Raw genomic sequence first — 11575 nt, forward strand, 5'->3', positions numbered from 1 at the left:
AAACACCCTTACCACTACACTATCCTCATAGTAATAACGCTAATAAAGTGAATGTTTTTATGGACAAAATGTACTTCTTGTGATGCGTAATGTTGGCTAATTGGTTGTCGCTGTGAAACAACGTGCATTATACTTTATCTGCCCCTCGGGGGAAATTCGGTCTGAAAACAATTGATTTGTGTTTAAAGGTCTGAGACATAAAAAAAAACAAGACTTGAAGTTAGGGGGTAGCTTCAAGCTATAAAACGGTTTACTGTACAACAGCGAAAGCCTCTCGACATGACGAGCCTGACCTGTCTGTGCCCTTCCGGAAACAACTGGAGTAGTGAGTGATGGAGAAGGGAAAGAAAGGGAAAGTGAGAAAGTTGGCACCAGCGAGAGATAGAGAGAGAGAGAGAGAGAGAGAGAGAGAGAGAGAGAGAGAGAGAGAGAGAGAGAGAGAGAGAGAGAGAGAGAGAGAGAGGGAGGGTGCAAGGGAAAAGAGAGCGAGGGGAAAGATGAAGAGGAAAGCAGATTTACAATCCGAGGACCTGGGTCGCTTTATGATTTATTTTCAGTAATTTATGTGTATTTTTCTGTGTTAGTGAGGGAAGAAATAATCAAAAGGAAAGAAATAAATAAAAGGAAATCCAGGCGGAGGGGGGAGGACGGGGGAGGGGGTTCACACGGCAGCGTATACGTTGGGACCTAGAGTGCACCCCAACCCTCACCACACACCCCCTGCCCACCCCTATACCCCGCCCCACCCTCTCTCTTCAAAGGCCAGGCCAGGTCCTGATGGCTTTACCATGAGCTGCTCTGGTGGAGCGGGTTGCTGCTGCTGCTGCTGCTGCTGAGGGACCTAACCCAGCCCCCAACGCCCAAATGCTTACCCAGCCCCCAACAACCTCCAACCCAGCCCCCAACAACCTCAAACCCAGCCCCCAACAACCTCCGCCCCAGCCCCCAACAACCTCAAACGCAGCCCAAACAACCTCCAACCCAGCCCCCAAACAACCCACAACCCAGCCCCCAACAACCTCCGCCCCAGCTCAAACAGCCAACCTCTAATCCAGCCCGAACACCTAGCCTCTAACACAGCTTCCATCCCCATCCTCTAACCCAGCCCCCAAAAACATTTAACCCAGCCCCGAGCATTTTCTCTAACTCAACCTCCAAAACCCAAACCCTAATTCAGCCCCCAACACCTAGCCTCTAGCCAAGCCTCCAACATACAATTGCTACCTCAAGACCCAACACCCAAACTCTACATCAAGTCTCTTACCTCTCCGACAACCAATCCCCCATTCCTTCAATACATCCCGGACCCATTTGCTCAGTCAATTCCAAACCCCTAACCTAAACTCTAACCTAGTGCAGCCCCTCACCCAAGTCCCTAACCCAAGCCCCTTACCCAAACCCCCAAACCCTAAGCCCAGTTCTCAAACCCAATCCTGAACCCTTCATCCAACACACAAACCCAATAGCCCAATTGCTAACCCACCCTTCTTCCGAGTGTTTAATAAATCCTTGAGATGTGCTACTTTATCCACCGAGTGTATGACAGTGTGTGTACAGTGGCATTTGCATGTGAACGGTTGCATGCAGTTAGCCAGGGTGGTCATGGCTCTTTGTTCACATGGGTTCTCTCTCTGAAGCCTCCTGACTACCTCACAATGACACTGGTTATCAACCAGTCACACCTCCCGGATCAGCAGCAGGCGTCGGGGTGCTAACTGACCCTGGACCGACATCTAAATCTGGGGTACCGCCTCTGTGAGGATCTGAAGTCTGGTCCTAGGCAGGGATATTTGGAATAAGTTAACATGCCTTCCTGTGTGGCCAGTATGTTATCCAATACACCAACGCTGCTATCAGCAAAGATAAAGGCCTCTAAACTGACTCATGTTATGTTGACTGGCGGTATATATATGTACATATATGTAATAGGTAAATAATTGAAGAGTATCGAACCAAGGATCATACACAAGAGGAAGATGGATATTGTTGATAGTTTATATAAATGTATATTGTGCCATGTTTTGGTTCCATTCCTGCGCTAGCTTGCGGAATCCCACGCATTCCTTTCGGAGCTAAAGGTTGTCATCTGGCTAATTACTTCATCAATCAACAACTAATTCACTTAATCAACTTCTGACCGTTGCCTCAAAACACAGGGATGGACTTTAGCTTCCGGAAACCTGGAATTTCCATCAATTTCAGCAGCAATAGAGACAGCATTTTTGACAGCTTCAGATCCACAAATGCCTTGTTTTTCTTTCTCCAAGTGTCACCTCCGAGCCCTCGTAGGACATTTGCTCCTGCCTGCCGATGCCCTATTAGGTCATCAGGCTGTATTTAGAAAGCCAGCCAGGCCACCGAGGAATGCTCTGAAGCTGTACAGGGGTTCGGCACCATGGGACGAGAGACACGCGCTCTCAAGTGACAGAGAGAGAGAGAGAGAGAGAGAGAGAGAGACATAAAGAGAGAGAGAAGGAGAGAGACAGAGAGAGAGAGACAGAGAGAGACAGAGAGAGACAGAGAGCGAGAAAGAGAGAGCGACATGGAGCACATTCCGTCCGTCCTTCCCCAGCCTTCTCCATCAGCACCATTGCAATTCACAAACTCTCTCTCTCTCTCTCTCTCTCTCTCTCTCTCTCTCTCTCTCTCTCTCTCTCTCTCTCTCTCTCTCTCTCTCTCTCTCTCTCTCACACACACACACACACCTTCAGCTGTCTACCAAACACGTTATCTCCCGCCCCTCCGTCGGCGTGAGTGTCACCTCTCTGCGGTGACAGAGGAGAGCTCTCCTATCTGGGGAGGCTGATAACCCCTGGGACCCCCCGTCCCTCGCCGCATGTCCCCAGAGACTCAGACCCTCTGCCTCGCTGTAGGACCCCCCCAGCCCCCGCCCCCAGCCTTCCATCCCTTCTGTCTACCCCACCTCCCCCCTCCTCCTATCCCCTTTTCCCGCTCTTGTTGGTGAGGGGGAAGAGGTCGGCTGTTGGACCCACAGTGTAAACGTCATGAACTAAAATTCGAAACCTAGGCTTCAATTATTCTGCTATATTCTTGTTTGATTTTAGTGTAGCCCGTGTATGGTATCTAGATGCAGTTTACCTTTACAGGTAGAGATTTGCAGCGTACTTTTTTTACGTTTTGCCAATGGGAATCCACAGTTTATTCTAATTTAGACAATGAACTCTCCTCACCTTCCCAGAATATGTCTGTCTGGGCCTGGGAGGGACTCTCGATGCTTGTGGTTATCAGAGGACTGAAATAGCTAATGCTGGCTAACAAGGCACTCCACACCTGCCAAAATTCCACCTCACAATGGATTTAATAGGACGAGCAAGGTAGCAACAGTTAAACAGTTATTAGCAAAATGCTAATGATGTTACGAATCATCATTAAACATGCTAAAACGTCATGGCTCTGCTTACTCACTCACACAAATAAATAATAAACATTTGGATAATTTACCAAAAATAAAATGGAGCCACTTTACAGACAAAATGTTCAACCTTTGTTCTATTACTTTTCCGCATCTCCGACTCATTGCTCAATACAAAAGCAACATCATATACTGCAAATACTTTGATTTCAATGAAATCAAAGGATTGGTTTTTAAAAGGTTATAACACGAAACTAAGCTCACATTCTTGCATCCCGTGTACGCACCTGTTGGACCAGTTTGCTAGGTGAGAGAAGCATCACATCTACCTCTGCGGGTGTGTCTCCAATGAGCTGGTGTTGGAATTACTCCAAACACCACACCGAAACAGTCTCTCACCTTAGAACCAACATCACAGAAATCCAATAAGACCCCAGTGAATGCAAACAGGGTTAACATCAGGTCTATCGGGACCAAGTATTTCTCCTTCAAATTGAACATAATATATTTAACATTAGTATATGCTACACGGGAACCTCCTAAGATGGCGCAATCTTGTTTATCTTGGAGTGTTCACTTGTAGCATATACTAAACCAATTATTTGTGAATAATTGTGGAATAGCCCTCGAGACCGAAGGTTGAGGGTTCTATTCCCAACTATTCACAGAGCCTAAATATAGCTCATATCTATATACTGTAATTCAGTGTTAGTGGTCAAACTTGGAAAGGGAATACAGCGAGCCAGGTGTTTAGAAGAGATGTGTAGACGTTTAGCTTGATGGTGGAAGCCATTCGGTTGCTGTACTGTCAACCCTCTCCCGGGGCAGAGGCTAAGGGGTAGTGGTGGGGGGGATGCTAAGTGATGTGTGTGTGTGTATGTGTGTGGGGAGGTGGCGGCGGGGTGCGGCGGAGTGATACATGTGATGTGGGACGAGCTGGCCGTTCGACAGGAGCTGTCACAGGAGCCGCAGGGGGGCCTTATCAATCAAGTCCCTATCCGTCAATCAAATCCAATCTCCTTGGCAACCAGGGCCCTGGTATCTACGCAGCTGTCAACTCTCCCTCTCTCTCGAACCCTATCTTTCACCCTCTCGTTCTTGCTCTCTCTCTCTCTCTCTCTCTCTCTCTCTCTCTCTCTCTCTCTCTCTCTCTCTCTCTCTCTCTCTCTCTCTCTCTCTCTCTCTCTCTCTCTTTTGCTCTCTTCCTCACTCTATTGCTCTCTCTCTCTCTCCCTCTCGCAGTCTCATTTGGTTTCTCTCTATGTTCCTCTGTCATCCCGTTTCTCTCTCCGTCTTTCACCGTGCCACTCTCCTTTATCTCTCAAACTCTATCATGTTTCAGCTTTTGTTTTTTCCATCTCACTGTCCCGGTACCAGACATGTATAAGTCCCCTGGGCAAAAGATCCAGCTGGACCGGAATAAAGTCCCTTCATCCTCAAATAATGACACTGAATAATAGAGCACATAGACGCATGAACAACCTGATCACCTCCTCAGCGGAAATGGTTTTGAAGTACAGGTTAACGACATGATGCCATGCTGGTGACTGGGCTGGAGAACTTCCCAGGCTGTCTGATGCGTCCCCCCATCCCTTCTATCTCTACCAGCCCCCCCCCCCCCCCCCCCCCCCCCCTTTTAGTAGTGGAAGACCAGCGAGAACATCAACGGGACGAGGAAAGAGGCAGACACATCAAAGTCCCCCCCTCCCTCCCTCTCTCTCTCTCTATCTCTATTTCTCTCCCTCTTTCTCTTTATCCATCGCAATGATCGTTATCATTAACCTATCTATTTTAACATGCACATGCAATGGAAAGTCATATGCTGCACGCATGCAGACACATATGAATGCATTTTCTCAGAGATACTCACTGTCACACACACCAACACACACACACACACAAACACACACACATATAAAGACACACACACACACACTCTGAGGCAGAGAAGCAGCTCCTCTATGTCCCCTTTGTTTTACGGTAGGAGAATGAATATGTAAAGAGAAGCTCATAAATAAGCGCGCTAAAAGACCCCCTGCCGTACACACACACACACACACACACACACACACACACACACACACACACACACACACACACACACACACACACACACACACACACACACACACACACACACACACACACACAAACACACACGCGGGTCCCCCTCCCCCCACCCCCTCCCCTTTCAGGCCAAGATAAGCTGCACTCAATCAAAGGTCTTCAGGGGAAACTGTTGTTAACTGATCCATCACCTGTAGGATGGCCCCACGGCCGAGACAATCCAGCATCAATAGGGGAAGCACCCGGAGAACTGTCGTGTTCTTTAAAGACCACTTCCCGCTCCCTTCCCTTCCCTGTCAACCCATCAGCCCAGCCACCATCTTCTCCCGACGGCGGAACCGGAACCACATCCATGCCCAAGCGTTGATTTTAGCGGGGATTTCTCATCAGAGTAGATGAGAGTTGATTCGAGCTTCAAGTGTATTTGTCATATGCGCCTGAACAATAAACACGTGTGTACGTGTGTGTGCATGTCTATTTGTGTTGAGTCAAGGTGTCATTAATGGCCATGAAATGCTAGGATCTTTCGGCATCAACGACTGGGCAGCATGTAACAAATAACTTGCAAGAGTTAATTAAATTACATAAGATGCATACCGATTTTATTTTGTCATTGGGGTTATAATCAAAGTCCGGTCGGAAGCACGTTTGATCACCACAGTGGAAGATGTCAGTGCATTGGTGGTATAAAATAATGGTTTGGTGAATAAGAACAATTAAATAATTTAAAATAGGCAGGTGGAGATCAGGTATTATATAAATCAATTATAGGGTGCACATCCTTATAAATGAACAGTATTGCATGATTTCGTGTAGATTGTTTTGAATAAATTGAATCTCAACTCAGAAAGTTAATATTAAACACTGCAAATTAAACACTGACTGGAAACCATAATCCTTGATTTGCGGGAATAGAGAAGGTGAATGAAAACTGTGTGCGCGTGTGTGTGTGATCAGTGTTTCCAGTTTGAGGGACTTCTGTTGACCCCCAATAGATTTCTCCTTTTTCACGTCCCTATTTAACCCCTTTAATCCATCCATCTTCCTCACTCCCTCCCTCCCTCTTTCTTTCACCCTGTCACAGCATCGCATGAAGCTCTGACTGTATCAGTTCTCATCAACTCGGACCACGTATTCTATTTCAATATATTTCAGTAAGTTTCCTAACATTTTTGGTATTGAATTGAAGTAGTGTCACTCTCCGCAACCACCGATCTTCCTACAACCCTATTGTTTAAATCACTGTAACAATTAATTGTTTTTTTATTCATCGACAACGACATAATCGACATAATCCAGTCAGTATATTATGCAGGGCTTGATGTTGGTAAATTCACATATTGACGATGGGATTCATAACAGGGGAACTTTGAACTTTTGTTTTAAAGGGAATTCACACTTCACAGCTCTCTCACACACACACACACACACACACACACACACACACACACACACACACACACACACACACACACACACACACACACACACACACACACACACACACACACACACACACACACACAGTATCACATCTGACCTGCCGGCCCTGGGAAAGTGACGTGTGTGAGAGTTCGAAAAGGTCAGGGGGTCAAAGACGTATATGAAAGCTAATATGTATTAACATACTACAAATATGTACTCAACATGTACTGATAACACAATTCACACAACACAACATGACATGAAACAGTAGTAAGCAAGAAGAGACCGGCACACCCCCACAAATACAAGCACACACATTAAAGACTATTTACTAGAATTTACAAGGAATTCCGATTCAAGCCCTTTTTAGGAGCAAGTAATATGGCTGAAGGATACTGACAGATACTGACAGAATTCAGACATTGGGGATCGGACTCAGTACCTCTCGGCAGGGAGTTGAGCGGCCATACAACTCCTGACTTTCTTGAGACATAAGATTAAAAGGTTCATACAATGTAATCTAGAAAGATACAAGATCTGATGAAAAAAAGATACAATAACTCGATGTGTGCAATTAAGGCTGCATAGATTAAGTGCTAGTTGAAATCTATAGCGGAAGCTCCACTGTAATCAGGGTGTCTGTGGCTAGCGCTCCCTTCAGCCCCAGAGCAGATTCTTCTTCTTCTGCGGTGGTTGAGACTGATCATGATGCCATGTTTGCTGGTCTTACCCGGGAAGGAACACGCAGAGGTCGAGCGCAAAGAAAAAAGAAGAGGTGATTAACGTTCTTCTGTCTATTTTTTACCCTTGTCCTCTTATTTATTTTATTCTTCATACAGGGTTGAATGAACCACGTATACACAGTCTGGGTGCATGTGTAGTGTACAAGCGTGCACAAACACATCGGCACACACACACAAACGCCTGAATGCGTACAAGCAAATTATAGTTTCTGACGACATCCAACTAAATGTAGAAAGTATTTTTGGAATCTCTCTGGCTTTCTGTCTCTCTGTTTCGCCCTCTCACACTCCCACACACGTCCAACCCGTTCTATACCAGGCGAGTTGTGTGTATTGATCAGACATCTGCATGTCTGCTCTCAGCAGATGCTTATTAATGTTGTTTATTGGCTGCCAGGGACTCATTCATACGCTAGGAATACGCTAGACAGCAGCAAGCCAGGTACATACTGACTCTACCAGTTAGGGCTGGTTACCTTCCACTGTTCCCACTTCCCACCCCCTCCACAGCACCGAACGTGTTTTCAGGGCAGAAAGCGGGATAGGACGGTTGAACTGATACCCGTCAGCAGAATAGCACAGGTGTACAGACACCTGTAGAATACACCTGGGGAAAAGATTCTTTGGTCCAAACCCAAACATCAAAAGTCTACCTGTAGGTGTCATTGAAAACCGTCTTTTCTGGTCAGTAACTGCATTCAGTGAACATCAGAGAAGGGCCAGAAGGGTGCTTGACCTGGTGCAATCTTCACAGGCTTCGGATGTGTTTTACTGTCATTCCAGAGCGTTGGGTCTGACGAGCCGGGTGTTAATGACAGGGTTGGAGTGGGTCAGCGATCTCTGTCTGGTAGAGAGAGGTAGAAAGAGGGAAAGAGAGAGGGAGAGAGAGAGGTAGAGAGGTATTGAAAGAGATAGAGAACGAGAGAGTCCAAAACTGCTCGGTGGACACACCTTCATACCACATCTCTCACTCACTGAACAAAGGATTTATCACTCGCAGCTGCACACACACACACACGCACACACACACACACACACACACACACACACACACACACACACACACACACACACACACACACACACACACACACACACACACACACACACACACACACACACACACACACACACACCACAAAAACAAACACACAAACATCCTCGTTACAAACCACTAAAGTGAAACTACTCAAGTACAAATTTGGGGAAGTTGAAGCGAAGGTTGTTGTTAGGCTGTCCGTTCTCGCACCTCATGCAGATGTGGCGCTCCTGCAGGAATCCAAGCTGTGTTAGTCGCCCATAAGCACTGCTAACACCACCGCAGTAAAAAGCCTGCACACCGGGGGCTTCTGTTTGCCAACGTGAAGCTGCCGACTCCTTTATATGGCACTCTCCTCAAGGTAACAGTGTGGTGACTTGCCCAAAGACATCCCAGGGACACCTCAAAGATTAGTGTCTGTGATTTTGAATTCAAAACATGAAACTATAATAAATAAAACTTTAGTGACAAAACAACTCCGAAAGGAGGTGAGAGGATAGAACAGGCAATTATTGCAGTGAACACCACTGACCTATACACAATGAGCAATGGCTCCCCTACGTGCCCCCAAAAACAAAGCCATCATTTAATATTTAGTCATTTAGAACTTTTAACACTTTTAACCAGAGAAGTTTAGATCCTTGTTATTAAGAAGCAGGAAGAGGGTAAGCAGGCATTGCTTCAGGATGCCTACTGGTTAGGCTGTTGACACTGGGGATCAAACACCAAAAACCTTTAAGCTGGGAGTCGCCAAAACACACCCTCCCCAGGCCACTATCCTGCCCCCACCTGGAATATATTAATGATAATACACCAACTGGGGTGGTCGCTATGATTGGCTCGTGGCTATGTGACTCTGTGACTCTGTGACTCTGTGACTCAGGGGCCTTCGTACCGCGGTGGATCACAGGGGCCAAACTCACTGAGCACTGGGAAACAGAGGTATTGTTATTCATAACAGGGGGGGGGGGGGGGGGGGGCAGACAAACCCACCTCCCAGCCCACCCCACCTCTGTTTTACTTATTCTCCCAGCCGCCGCTGGGTATTTGCGGACCTGGGAGTGGAACCCGAGCTTTGCAGGTAGTTGTGAACTGTCGCTACTCGTTGCGATGAAGCGAGGCCTCTCCAGTACACAAATTAGCCGCGGAGGGAGCACAATGACTTCAAATAGGTCGGAAGGTACCCCCCCCGCTCCGTTCCTCCACCCCTCCGCCCCATAAAGAGAAGAGAAATAACCCCAGAAAGAGAAAGGGGCCCCGTGCTCCCAGTACAGTCACAGACACGTCAGGGGCCACCTTGCGTATTGGAATAGGGGAGGTGTGGACGACGCTGTGTATTGGCACTTTGTTGTTTTCAAAAGGGGTTTGTGCGTCGTAAATGAAAATAACAAGTCTGCCGCTACCTTTTCCCCCCTCTGCTGAAAGGGGAGCTGAAAGGAGGAACGGGGAGTGGCCGGAGGGGCCTGTTGTGGTCCTCAAATGGGGCCAATAATGTGGTTATCAGTGGCCTGAGAGAGCGGCCGAGGCCCCTGTCTGGGGTGTGGTGGGGCCTCCAAGTTGCGGGCCCTTGAAGTGCAGATGATGATTGAAAGTAAGGGCAACTTTAGTTTTACCATTCTAAAGGGAGTTTGTTCTGTGAATGCGTATTAGACTGAGGTTCTCTATAGCATGGATATGTATTTGTGGCTTGACCCTTCCATTACATATAAGTGCCAATGCTGAATAAGAAAAGGGAAAATAGTTTCTGATTTCACAAAGGGGTCGCTTACTACACTCAGTGGAAAGAAAGGAAATGGAATTGACCCGAATATAAATATATTATTTGTTTTCTTACCAACAGAACTATCAGAATAATTGTCACACAAATTCCTACACAGTGCTGTTTGAAAGAAGACATGGAAATTTGGAATTTCCTATTTCTCCACCTTATTGGACCTATGGCTTTCCAGCACTACACTGGACACATTCTTGAACTAGCTAACACGCATGAACAAAACAACAGCACTCTCTGGTGTTGGGTTCTGTTCAGTGCAGCGCTCTTCTGTCCCAGCCACTGAACGCCACACCACAAAGTAGTATCCATATACGAGTCGTTGTCTGATTTCTATCATCAAACAGCAACAAAACAACACCCCAGTGTGTAACAAAGCTGTCTTGTTGCTCCAATACTGAACTAAGAAAACAATGAACAATGTGTTCCTTAATACAGGACTCATTTACAACACACACCCTTTTACACACACAAAAACCCAGATACATAAGCTTCCTACTTCAAAGGTCCCAGGTGGAAAAGGCCTAATACATTCGCAATGAGGGCCAGGGGGGACACAATCCACATCCCCAGACTCAAATGACTGCAGAGAATCCACATGTCAGCAGCACAGTCAGTCCAGTAATACTGGCTCTGCTCCCTGCAGAACAGCCCCACCAACACCCCCCCCCCCACCCCCAACCACCCCCGCCCCGCCCATCGGATGCTTATTAGGGCCACGGCGTTAGCATACAAGAACCTCTGGGCCTGTCTGAGGCCCTAAGGGGGAAAGACAGAAAAAACAGAGAGAGAGAGAGAGAGAGAGAGAGAGGGCAACGGTGATTAACACTTAAAAACCCCTGCATTTACCGCCCCCTCCCTCCCCACCAACACACACACACATTCACACATTCACACAATCACACACACTAACACACACACAGCCCATCTCAGGTCAGTGCTGCAATTGTGTGTGGGTGTCTGTGGTTGTGTTTGCCGTGTGTCAGTCTGTATCTGTGAATGACTGAGAAAGATGTGTGTGTGTGTGTGTGTGTGTGTGTGTGTGTGTGTGTGTGTGTGTATTTATATATATTTGTGTGAGAGAGAGCACAAGCGTGGGTCAATGATCACTTCTCATGTACTTTAGAAAAGCAAATAAAACAACATACACATGTCCA

Source organism: Gadus chalcogrammus, chromosome 15, assembly GCF_026213295.1.
Source record: "Gadus chalcogrammus isolate NIFS_2021 chromosome 15, NIFS_Gcha_1.0, whole genome shotgun sequence".
NCBI classification, from domain to species: Eukaryota; Metazoa; Chordata; class Actinopteri; order Gadiformes; family Gadidae; genus Gadus; species Gadus chalcogrammus.